Source organism: Pongo abelii, chromosome 2 (assembly GCF_028885655.2).
Source record: "Pongo abelii isolate AG06213 chromosome 2, NHGRI_mPonAbe1-v2.0_pri, whole genome shotgun sequence".
Taxonomy (NCBI): Eukaryota; Metazoa; Chordata; class Mammalia; order Primates; family Hominidae; genus Pongo; species Pongo abelii.
Window position 1 is genome coordinate 2639324 of NC_085928.1, and position 10954 is coordinate 2650277.

Sequence of the window (10954 nt, forward strand, 5' to 3'; positions counted from 1 at the left end):
CCTCCCACTGGGTTGAGTCTCTTCCACTACACGTGGGAATTATGGGAGCTGTTATTCAAGACGAGATTTGGATGGGGACACAGCCAAACCATATTATTCCACTGCTGGCCCCTCCCAAATCTCATGTCTTCACATTTCAAAACCAATCATGCCTTCCCAAAAATCCTCCAAAGTCTTAACTCATTTCAGCATTAATTCAAAAGTCCACAGTCCAAAGTCTCATCTGAGACAAGGCAAGTCCCTTCTACCCATGAGCCTGTAAAATCAAAAACAAGTCAGTTACTTCCTAGACACAACGGAGGTACAGGCATTTGGTAAATACAGCCATTCTGAATAGGAGAAATTTGCCAAAACAAAGGGGCTACTGGCCCCATGCAAATCCAAAATCCAGCAGGCAGTCAAATCTTAAAGCTCCAAAATGATCTCCTTTGACTCCATGTCTCATATCCAGTTCATGCTGATGCAAGAGGTGGGTTCCCATGGTCTTAGGCAGCTCCGCCCCTGTGGCTTGCAGGGTACAGCCCCATGTTGGCTGCTTTCTTGCACTAGCATTGAGTGTCTGTGGCTTTTCCAGATGCACAGTGCAAGCTGTAGGTGGATCTACCATTCTGGGGTCTGGAGGATGGTGGCCCTCTTCTGACAGGTCCACTAGGCAGTGCCCCAGTTGGGACTCTGTATGGAGGCTCCAACCCCACATTTCCCTTCTGCACTGGCCTGTCAGAGATTCTCCATTAGGGTCCTGTCCCTGCAGCAAACTTCTTCCTGGACATCCAGGCATTTCCACACATCCTCTGAAATCTAAGTGGAGGATCCCAAACCTCAGTTCTTGACTTCTATGCACTCACAGGCTCAACACCATGTGGAAGTTTTCAAGGCTTGGGGCTTGCACCCTCTGAAGCCACAGACCGAGCTGTACCTTGGCCCATTTTAGCCATGGCTAGAGTGGTTAGGATGCAGGGCACCAAGTCCCTAGGCTGCACACAGCAGTGAGGCCCTGGACCTGGCCCACGAAACCACTTTTTCTTCTTGGTCTCTTAGCCTGTGATGGGAAGAGCTGCCACAAAGCTCTCTGATATGTCCTGGAGACATTTTTTCCCATTGTCTTGGTGATTAACTTTTGGCTCCTCATTACTTTGCTCATTTCTGTTGCCGGCATCAGTTTCTCCCCAAAAAATGGGTTTTTCTTTTCAATGGCATCATCAGGTTACAAATTTTCCAAACCTTTAAGCTGTTTGCATTTTAAAACTGAATGCTTTTAACAGCACCAAAGACACCTCTTGAATGTTTTGCTGCTTAGAAATTTAGAAATTTAGTAATTTCTTCTGCCAGATAACCAGATAAATCATCTTCCTCAAGTCAAAGTTCTACAAATTTCTAGATCAGGGGCAAAATGCCACCAGTTGCTTTGCTAAAACATAACAAGAGTCAACTTTATTCTAGTTCCCAACAAGTTCGTCATCTCCATCTGAGACTACTTTGGACGTGTTTTCATTGTCCATACTGTTATCAGTATTTTGGTCAAAGGCATTCAGCAAGTCTCTAGAAAATTCCGAACTTTCCATCATTTTTCTGTTTTCTTCTGAGCCCTCCAAACTGCTCTAATCTCTGCCTTTTACCCAGTTCCAAAGCCACTTTCACATTTTCAGGTATCTTAACAGCAGTGCTCTACTCTATTGGTACCAATTTACTGTATTAGTTCATTTTCATGCTGCTGATAAAGACATACACAAGACTGGGTAATTTATAAACAAAAAGAAGTTTAATGGACTCACAGTTCCACGTGGCTGGGGAGGCCTCAAAATCATGGTGGAAGGTGAAGGCATGCCTTCCATGGTGCCAGACCAGAGAGAAGGAGAACCAAGGGAAAGAGGTTTCCCCTTACCTTCAGATCTCCTGAGACTTATTCACTACCAAGAGAACAGTAGGGAAGGAACTGTCCCCATGATTCAATTGTCTCCCACTGGGTCCCTCCCACACGTGGGAATTATGGAAGCCACAATTCAAGATGAGATTTAGGTGGAGACACAGCCAACCCATAACAATAGCCATGTAGCCTGTTGGAGGATGAGTCCTGTCCTTTGTTCTATTTCTCCAGTAACATTAACGTAGAAATAACAGGATGTATTTGTAATAGCACATAATTCTCTTTGTTTAGTCAGTAAGTAATCAAAGGTTAATTGGTGGTCTAGGATCATTGAAGCCAGGGAGTCTAATGACTTTTGTATGAGTTTAACATTCTGTCCCATTGCAGCTGCCACTGTGGGTATAATGACTGTAACATTTTGTGTGACAGTATTGTTGTAAACTATTTCCCTGGCTAGTCCTATCAAGGAATCAATTAAGGTTACTATTTCATCAATTAGAATACCAGCTGCTTGCTTTGACTTTCTTGTTGGCCGATATGAACCATCAAGGCTATTGGAGGATACTTTGATTTTTTAGTGGAGTGGTGCAATATATATCACAGCCCAATCACTGCCAGTATTGTTGGGATCAAGGCATTAAACTGCTATCATTTTCCCTTCTAACAGTCAAGGAAGGAAAGGGATTACAGCCTTGCTGAGCAGCATGGTCTATTTCCCTATACCCAACAAGGACAAAGGAGATTTTTGTCCAGGGGAGTGGGCCAAGAAAAGTCACAAAATATCAGCAAGGCAATCAATTTCATCAGGAAAATCATCAGACTTAGAGACACCCAATATATTTGTCTGCAAACTGGCCTTCTTGAACAGGTACTTGAGATCCTCCATGGGCTCACCTGTATTATAAGAAATAAGCTTCAGCCATTAGTGTTATTTTGGTCTGCAGAAAAACTTGGAAATGTAAGTTAGGAGACTGGTAGCCCAGAAATAACTTGAGATGTAGTCTAAATTATAGAAAAAATTTTAAAAACTCAGAAACAATGGAAAAGGCTGAAATCTGAGAACAGTTTTATTATAGTGTTTTTTGAAACATAATTTTTCTCTCTCCAGTTTCCCATTTTTAGACAAAACTAATAGGACCAATTTGTTTGCAAAATAAGTTTTAATGTTATTATAGTGGCCTTGCTTCTTTGCATAAAGTGTACCAAGAAAAAATATTTGACATATAGATTTATAGTCATTCTGTTTTGTTTTGTTTGCTTTTTTTTTTTGACTTCACTTTGCTGAAACTCATTTTCATAAGGGATCTCAGATTAGACGTTTTCAAGCCTTGAGCCAAGACATAGATTTATCTGTGCCTGCAAATATCTGTATGAATTGGGTGAATGCCTGTGCTGTTGAGGTCCCAATATAACTTGGGGCTTCTAGACCTGTTAGAAAGTGCCATTCTTTACTTATCACAGGTGGGAAATCCTGTACAAGGACTATATACACAAGGTGTGAGGCCAGTTTCTCCAAAGGGTTTTTATCAGCTCTATAAGTCAACTTCAATTTATAAAGCATGCCATTGCAGTTAAAGCTTTGGTAAAAAAACAAGTCTCTAAATGTGTCTTGTTAGAAAAGAAAACCGATTCTTATTTCACTTATGCTAAAAACTGTATTGACATAAGTTAAGAATACACAAAAATAGTTTTTATATTCTGGAGAAATTTGGTAGAGATAAAGAAGTATGTTCTAAATTTTGCTTCTAGGGTATATTTTCCTCTATTGTTGAAAGCTGTAAAAAAACTAAAAAAAAAAGTGTTTTGGCTCTGAAAAACAAAACAAAAAAGCAATAGCAATTAGCGAAAACAAAGTCATAAGAACATTTTTTTTAAATCTTCTATTAGTTTAGTTCATGCAGGTAACTCTTGTTTTACTCAATATTTAGAAACATATTAGTGCTCCAAGAGAGACTTTGAAGTTTTTTGCTCTATCTTAATGGCCCAATCTCTAGTTATTAGAAATCTGCATTCAAGAGCAACTATCAGAGACCCACAGCTGATTATAAAACCACTTTTTGAGAAGGATCAAAAAGTAAAACAATAATTACAGATGACAAAAATCTCAGAACAACCATGGTTAATGACACAACTGAAAATAAAATTTGGTTATTTTATGGTGTACAACAATTTAACATAAACATAAATATTACTGAAAATATTATAATTGAGACATATCCAAAATAACAGAGTCCTGTGGAATTCTGGAACACATATTAATAATACTTTTATTCAAACATTCCTCCATCAAAGCCAAACATTATTTTACACTTGACAATGCTTCTTGTATAATTTTAATATGTCATATAAGCCAAATGTCTCTTTTTGACTTGATTTTAGAAATTTTGTCAAATATCAAAGGTTTAAAACACTCAATATCACAAAACAGGATCTCAGGTTATTTATTTAGCCAAAGTGCTAACTCAAACATTTCAAAAAAGTGAAATCCTTTAGTTATTTATACAAGGGTGACTCAGCTTTCCAAATAACAAGACCTAATAAAGACAGAAAAAAATAACCTAAAAAATCCCCTTCAAATTTTGGCTAGCTTTCTTCCACACCTAACTTTCCTTATAAGATTAAACTTTTATAAATCTTTTATAACTTGCTAAAACTTTAGTTCTGTAGTATTATTCTTTGAATTTAGGATGATCCATATAAGCCTCTAAATTCAAGAAAATTATTTTTCCTGTAACAAAAGCCATATTTCAATACCTTCTTGTGACCTTTTATTAAAAACACATTTTACTTTACATACTTTCATGTTAAACTGTTTTTTCAGTAGTCTTACTTAGAAATGTTACAATATTACCTCTTAACAACTTTTAATTTTAGTGAAAAACTTGGTTAGTAAAAGTTTTAACCACGTATCAGATTGCAGAGCCTAGAACAAGGACAGAGCTGCAGACAGTATCTGAGTCTTCCCAGCCTAGCCAGGGCACATGGCTAACTTCACATGTCTCCAGGCCTTACCTAGATTCCAATGGCTGTAAAACAGACAAGTGAAACAATTATAAAAAATGTCATAGAATCAGTTTGTGACCTTAAAGCATCTTGTGAACAAAGTTTCTGACCTGCTTTATTTAGACCAAGGTTAAATACTGAAGAAGTTTTAAATTTTATTTTACCAAAGATCTTTAAAACTGTCTGTATTTATCAACAATTGCTGAAGTCATATGAAACAAAAGAGCAATGGATTTAAGTTGTGAGTACTCATTTACTTATAAGCCAATTTGGTATTCTGCTAGACAAAACATATATCATAATACATGTACATAAACACATCTAAACATGTAGACACACACATAGGCAAAGATTCAATAGCTTTTACCTTGGAATTCTAGCCATTTTATAAAAGACAGCAATATGAACTCACCATTTTATAAAAGACAGTTGGATTCAAATTATTTTTCTAACAAAATTGTAACCTGTTCATATGGCTAAACTTTTCCTGTCCTGATAGGTAATCTAAGGAAAGCTGTGTACCTCAATTTGGATAAAGTAGCCTGTATGGTAGTTTAGTTTTAAAACTCTCTTTTACCTCTTTTTTTCTTTAGTTTTAAACAAGTTTTAAAAGCTTACATTTCAGTTAAACCATAAATATTGAGTCTTATCTCATCACCAGAAGCTTAACCACAGCAGATTCAAAGCAGGCAGAAAAGAAATAGGGGAAGATAGAGAATGTTAGAAGACTTGATTTAAATCTGTAGTTACAGATTATTAGCATTCTGAACTTTTTAAATTGTGCAGGAAATCAATAATTACTGTCACACTCAGATGTGCCTGGTGCCTTCCTGAAGGCCAGAAGTGTGGCAAAGAGAAGCAAAGCATTAATGATGAGTTTTACACAAAGATACAAAATCAAAATCTAGGTACATAAGGAGAGAAAAAAAAAAGGGGAGAGAGAGAAAGATATATTTCCTGGGACTCAAACCCAAATCAACTAATGTGAAGGATGAAGTGAAACCCATCTCACTGACAACTGGGTTGATTATACTCAGATCAGCTGTTTCAATCTGTCCTTTATAAATATCTAGTCAAGTGTCCCAGACTGGTAAAACTGAGTTGACTGTTTCAACTTGTCTCATGTGGATGTCCATTTAGATCCAACTTTCCATGTTAAGAAGTGAGAAAGAGAGGAGGGGCACCCTGAGTGGCAGAAAAGATAGGAAAGGGAAAAGAGAGTAAAGAGAGAGAGGAAGGGAAGGGAAAAGAGCATGGTTCAGTGGGGGTGGCAAGGAGCTCTGGAGGTTGAAGAAAGACTCACCAGCTGTGGTGACACTGAATCAAAGATTCAGGGGGCGGCTCACTAGCTGTGTAGTGATCTTGTCCAGCAGTCCTTGTAGCCCACAAATCTCCCCCACCATGGGAGAAAGAGCGTTCCATGTCCCATGATCTCATATGAGCCCCCAATTAATATATTACCAAACACAGATTCTTGTGCTATCAATGCAATAGAAATTGACACAAGGCCAAAGGAGTTTTCCCAGTAAGACTTTATTTGATTCTATGCCCAGGCATAAGAGAGAAAATTCTCTGCCTGCCTCTCTGAAGAGAGTCAGGAGAGTAATTTTAAAGGAGCTAAAATGGGAAGGAAGTGACATGTAAGCATTTAGAGGTGGGGAACTTCTGGTATCTGGGCAGTCGGATAACATGCTTCTTCATGTATTGCATGTCTCATTAGCATGTTAAATCTCCACCCCTGGCTGTGATTTTTTGATATTATAATGAGACAAAGGGCAAAGACTGATCATTATTTTGATCTTCTGAGCGTGTGGGTAATATGGTTATCTTCAGCAGGTAAAATTTATAGTGGGTCTCCAGGTTTTAATTCCCTTTAGTAAGATTTATGGCAAAAGCTGCTAATTTTAGTCTCCTCATGGTGTCACAATTAGTCAGTTAGGTACCTTGAGTAAGGTTTATGGTGCAAGTTCTGGACAGTCCGGTGGGGTCCCTGCTGGCCATGCCCGCTCCACCAAATTAGCTTGCAATAGAGGTCATTGGTGGGGTATAGGGAGGGGCTGAGTCCTGTCTTTACTCTGTCTCAGAAAGAGAAAAATATCCCATTATAAGCATAGTCTTTTAAGCCATTCTGATGTATATAGGCAAATTTAATTCCTACATTTTCTATTTTCTATTATATAATATTTGGTATTCATTTCTATTTTAACAGTTTGTAGTTTTATACTTAGACTTCAAAGTCTTGGGAAATAAATTTTGTTTTCATTTTCATTTTGGAACAAAGTAGCTAGTACAAAGTAAACATTACATAATTTTAGTTGAATTAATGCAATAATGAAATCATAGAATTTTAGACTTAGAAAGAACCAAACATGTTTGACACTAATGTGAGTCTCATATTCTCTTTTTTTTTCTTTTGAGATGGAGTCTCACTTTGTCACCCAATCTGGAATGCAGTGGCATGATCTCAGCTCACTGCAATATCCATTTCCCAGGTTCAAGTGATTCTCCTGCCTCAACCTCCCAAGTAGCTGGAATTACAGGTGCCCACCACCATGCCTGGCTAATTTTTGGATTTTTAGTAGAGACGGGGTTTCACCATGTTTGCCAGGCTGGTCTGGAACTCCTGACCTCAAGTTATCAGCCCACTTTGGCCTCCCAAAGTGCTGGGATTACAAGCATGAGCCACCGCATCTGGCCTCACATTCTTTGAGTTCAATCTTACTATTGTTAGGGGTGGCAAATATCTGAGCCTCACAGCACCACATATGTTACCAGTGGCAGGTATCTGAGTTACCAGTGGCCAATTGTATGGGTCTGCAGCAAACTCAATTCTTGCCTCCTCAGAAGAAAGAATTCGACTGAGAGGCATAAGGCAGAAAAAGAGACCAAGGCAAGTTTCAGAGCTGAAGTGGAAGTTTATTTTAAAATGCTGTATAACAGGAAAAAAAGGAAAGTACACTTGGAAGAAACCCAAGTGGGCACGTGAAGGTCAAGGGTGGTGTTTAATCTTGATCCTAGGGCTTTACAGGCTGGTCCCTTTCCCATGATTATTCCCTTAGGGTGGGCTCCCCACATGGGCAGTGCCCTCCTTAACCTTGGGATGCGAGCATGTGCAGTGTGTTTAGGAAGATTTACACATGTCCACCTGAGGCTTTCTTCCTTTTTCCACTGGTGTGTCCCCAGAAGGTAATACTCCACCATTTTGTCTCTTAATGTGTATGCCCAAGAAGTTACTTCTCCTTGGCACCTGCATTCAATTAACACTTTTGTGCAACAAGTATGGACCATCAGGAAATGGCCTCTCCCTGGTGCCAGCTGCCAATTTATCAGTTTTAGAGAGGCAATGTGAAAATTGCTGAACCATCACCCTACATTTCTAGCTGGTGAGGGAGAGCCCTCTCCTGCCCTGCTCATGCCTAACTGGCGATAACAATATAATATTCAAGTATTCATAACTACATGGTATGGGTGTAATGTGTAATGATAGACAAACAGATTTAAAAAAAAGAGAATTGGTGTAAAAAATTAAACATACATAACTGAGTTTTGATAAAATACCCAGGACAAAGGCTAGTCTTTTCAACAGATGTTGCAAGAACAATAGCTACCAATATGGGAAAAAATTAAATTTTGGCCTTAACCTCACTATAAACACAAAAATTAACTTGGAATTGAGCATCACTATTAATATAAAGGCTAAAATTTAAAAACTTCTAAAAAATATCACATTTCTTTTTTTTATTTTTATTATGCTTTAAGTTTTAGGGTACCTGTGCACAATGTGCAGGTTAGTTACATACGCATACATGTGCCATGCTGGTGTGCTCCACCCATTAACTCCTCATTTAGCATTAGGTATATCTCCTAATGCTATCCCTCCCCCTCCCCACCCCACAACAGGCCCCAGAGTGTGATGGTCCTCTTCCTGTGTCCATGTGTTCTCATTGTTCAATTCCCACCTATGAGTGAGAACATGCGGTGTTTGGTTTTTTGTCCTTGCGATAGTTTACTGAGAATGGTGATTTCCAGTTTCATCCATGTGCCTACAAAGGACATGAACTCATCATTTTTTATGGCTGCATAGTATTCCATGGTGTATATGTGCCACATTTTCTTAATCCAGTCTAACATTGTTGGACATTTGGGTTGGTTCCAAGTCTTTGCCATTGTGAATAGTGCCACAATAAACATACATGTGCATCTGTCTTTATAGCAGCATGATTTATAGTCCCTATGGGTATATACCCAGTAATTGGATGGCTGGGTCAAATGGTATTTCTAGTTCTAGATCCCTGAGGAATCGCCACATTGACTTCCACAAGGGTTGAACTAGTTTACAGTCCCACCAACAGTGTAAAAGTGTTCCTATTTCTCCACATCCTCTCCAGCACCTGTTGTTTCCTGACTTTTTAATGATCGCCATTCTAACTGGTGTGAGATGGTATCTCATTGTGGTTTTGATTTCCATTTCTCTGATGGCCAGTGATTATGAGCATTTTTTCATGTGTCTTTTGGCTGCATAAATGTCTTCTTTTCAGAAATGTCTGTTCATATCCTTCACCCACTTTTTGATGGGGCTGTTTGTTTTTTTCTTGTAAATTTGTTGGAGTTCATTGTACATTCTGGATATTAGCCCTTTGTCAGATAAGTAGGTTGTGAAAATTTTCTCCCATTTTGTAGGTTGCCTGTTCACTCTGAGGGTAGTTTCTTTTGCAGAAGCTCTTTAGTTTAATTAGATCCCATTTGTCAATTTTATCTTTTGTTGCCATTGCTTTTGGTGTTTTAGACATGAAGTCCTTGCCCATGCCTATGTCCTGAATGGTAATGCCTAGGTTTTCTTCTAGGGTTTTTATGGTTTTAGGTCTGACATTTAAGTCTTTAATCCATCTTGAATTAATTTTTGTATAAGGTGTAAGGAAGGGATCCATTTCAGCTTTCTACATATTGCTAGCCAGTTTTCCCAGCACCATTTATTAAATAGGGAATCCTCTCCCCATTGCTTGTTTTTCTCAGGTTTGTGAAAGATCAGATAGTTGTAGATAAGTGGCATTATTTCTGAGGGCTCTGTTCTGTTCCATTGATCTATATCTCTGTTTTGGTACCAGTACCATGCTGGTTTGGTTACTGTATCCTTGTTGTATAGTTTGAAGTCAGGTAGCGTGATGCCTCCAGCTTTGTTCTTTTGGCTTAGAGTTGACTTGGCTATGTGGGCTCTTTTTTGGTTCCATACGAACTTTAAAGTAGTTTTTTTTCCAATTCTGTGAAGAAAGTCATTGGTAGCTTGATGGGGATGGCATTGAATCTATAAATTACCTTGGGCAGTGTGGCCATTTTCATGATATTGATTCTTCCTATCCATGAGCATGGAATGTCCTTCCATTTGTTTGTATCCTCTTTTATTTCATTGAGCAGTGGTTGAGTGATCTACAAAGAGACTTAGACTCCCACACAATAATAATGGGAGACTTTAACATCCCACTGTCAACATTAGACAGATCAACGACACAGAAAGTTAACAAGGATACCCAGGAATTGAACTCAGCTCTGCACGAAGTGGACCTAATAGACATCTGCAGAACTCTCCACCCCAAATCAACAGAGTATACATTTTTTTCAGCACCACACCACACTGATTCCAAAATTGACCACATAGTTGGAAGTAAAGCTCTCCTCAGTAAATGTAAAAGAACAGAAATTATAACAAACTATCTCTCAGACTGCAGTGCAATCAAACTAGAACTCAGGATTAAGAAATTCACTCAAAACCGCTCAACTACATGGAAACTGAACAATCTGCTCCTGAATGACTACTGGGTACATAACGAAATGAAGGCAGAAATAAAGATGTTCTTTGAAACCAATGAGAACAAAGACACAACATACCAGAATCTCTGGGACACATTCAAAGCAGTGTGTAGAGGGAAATTTATAGTACTAAATGCCCACAAGAGAAAGGAGGAAAGATCCAAAATTGACACCCTAACATCACAATTAAAAGAACTAGAAAAGCAAGAGCAAACACATTCAGAAGCTAGCAGAAGGCAAGAAATAACTAAAATCAGAGCAGAACTGAAGGAAATAGCGACA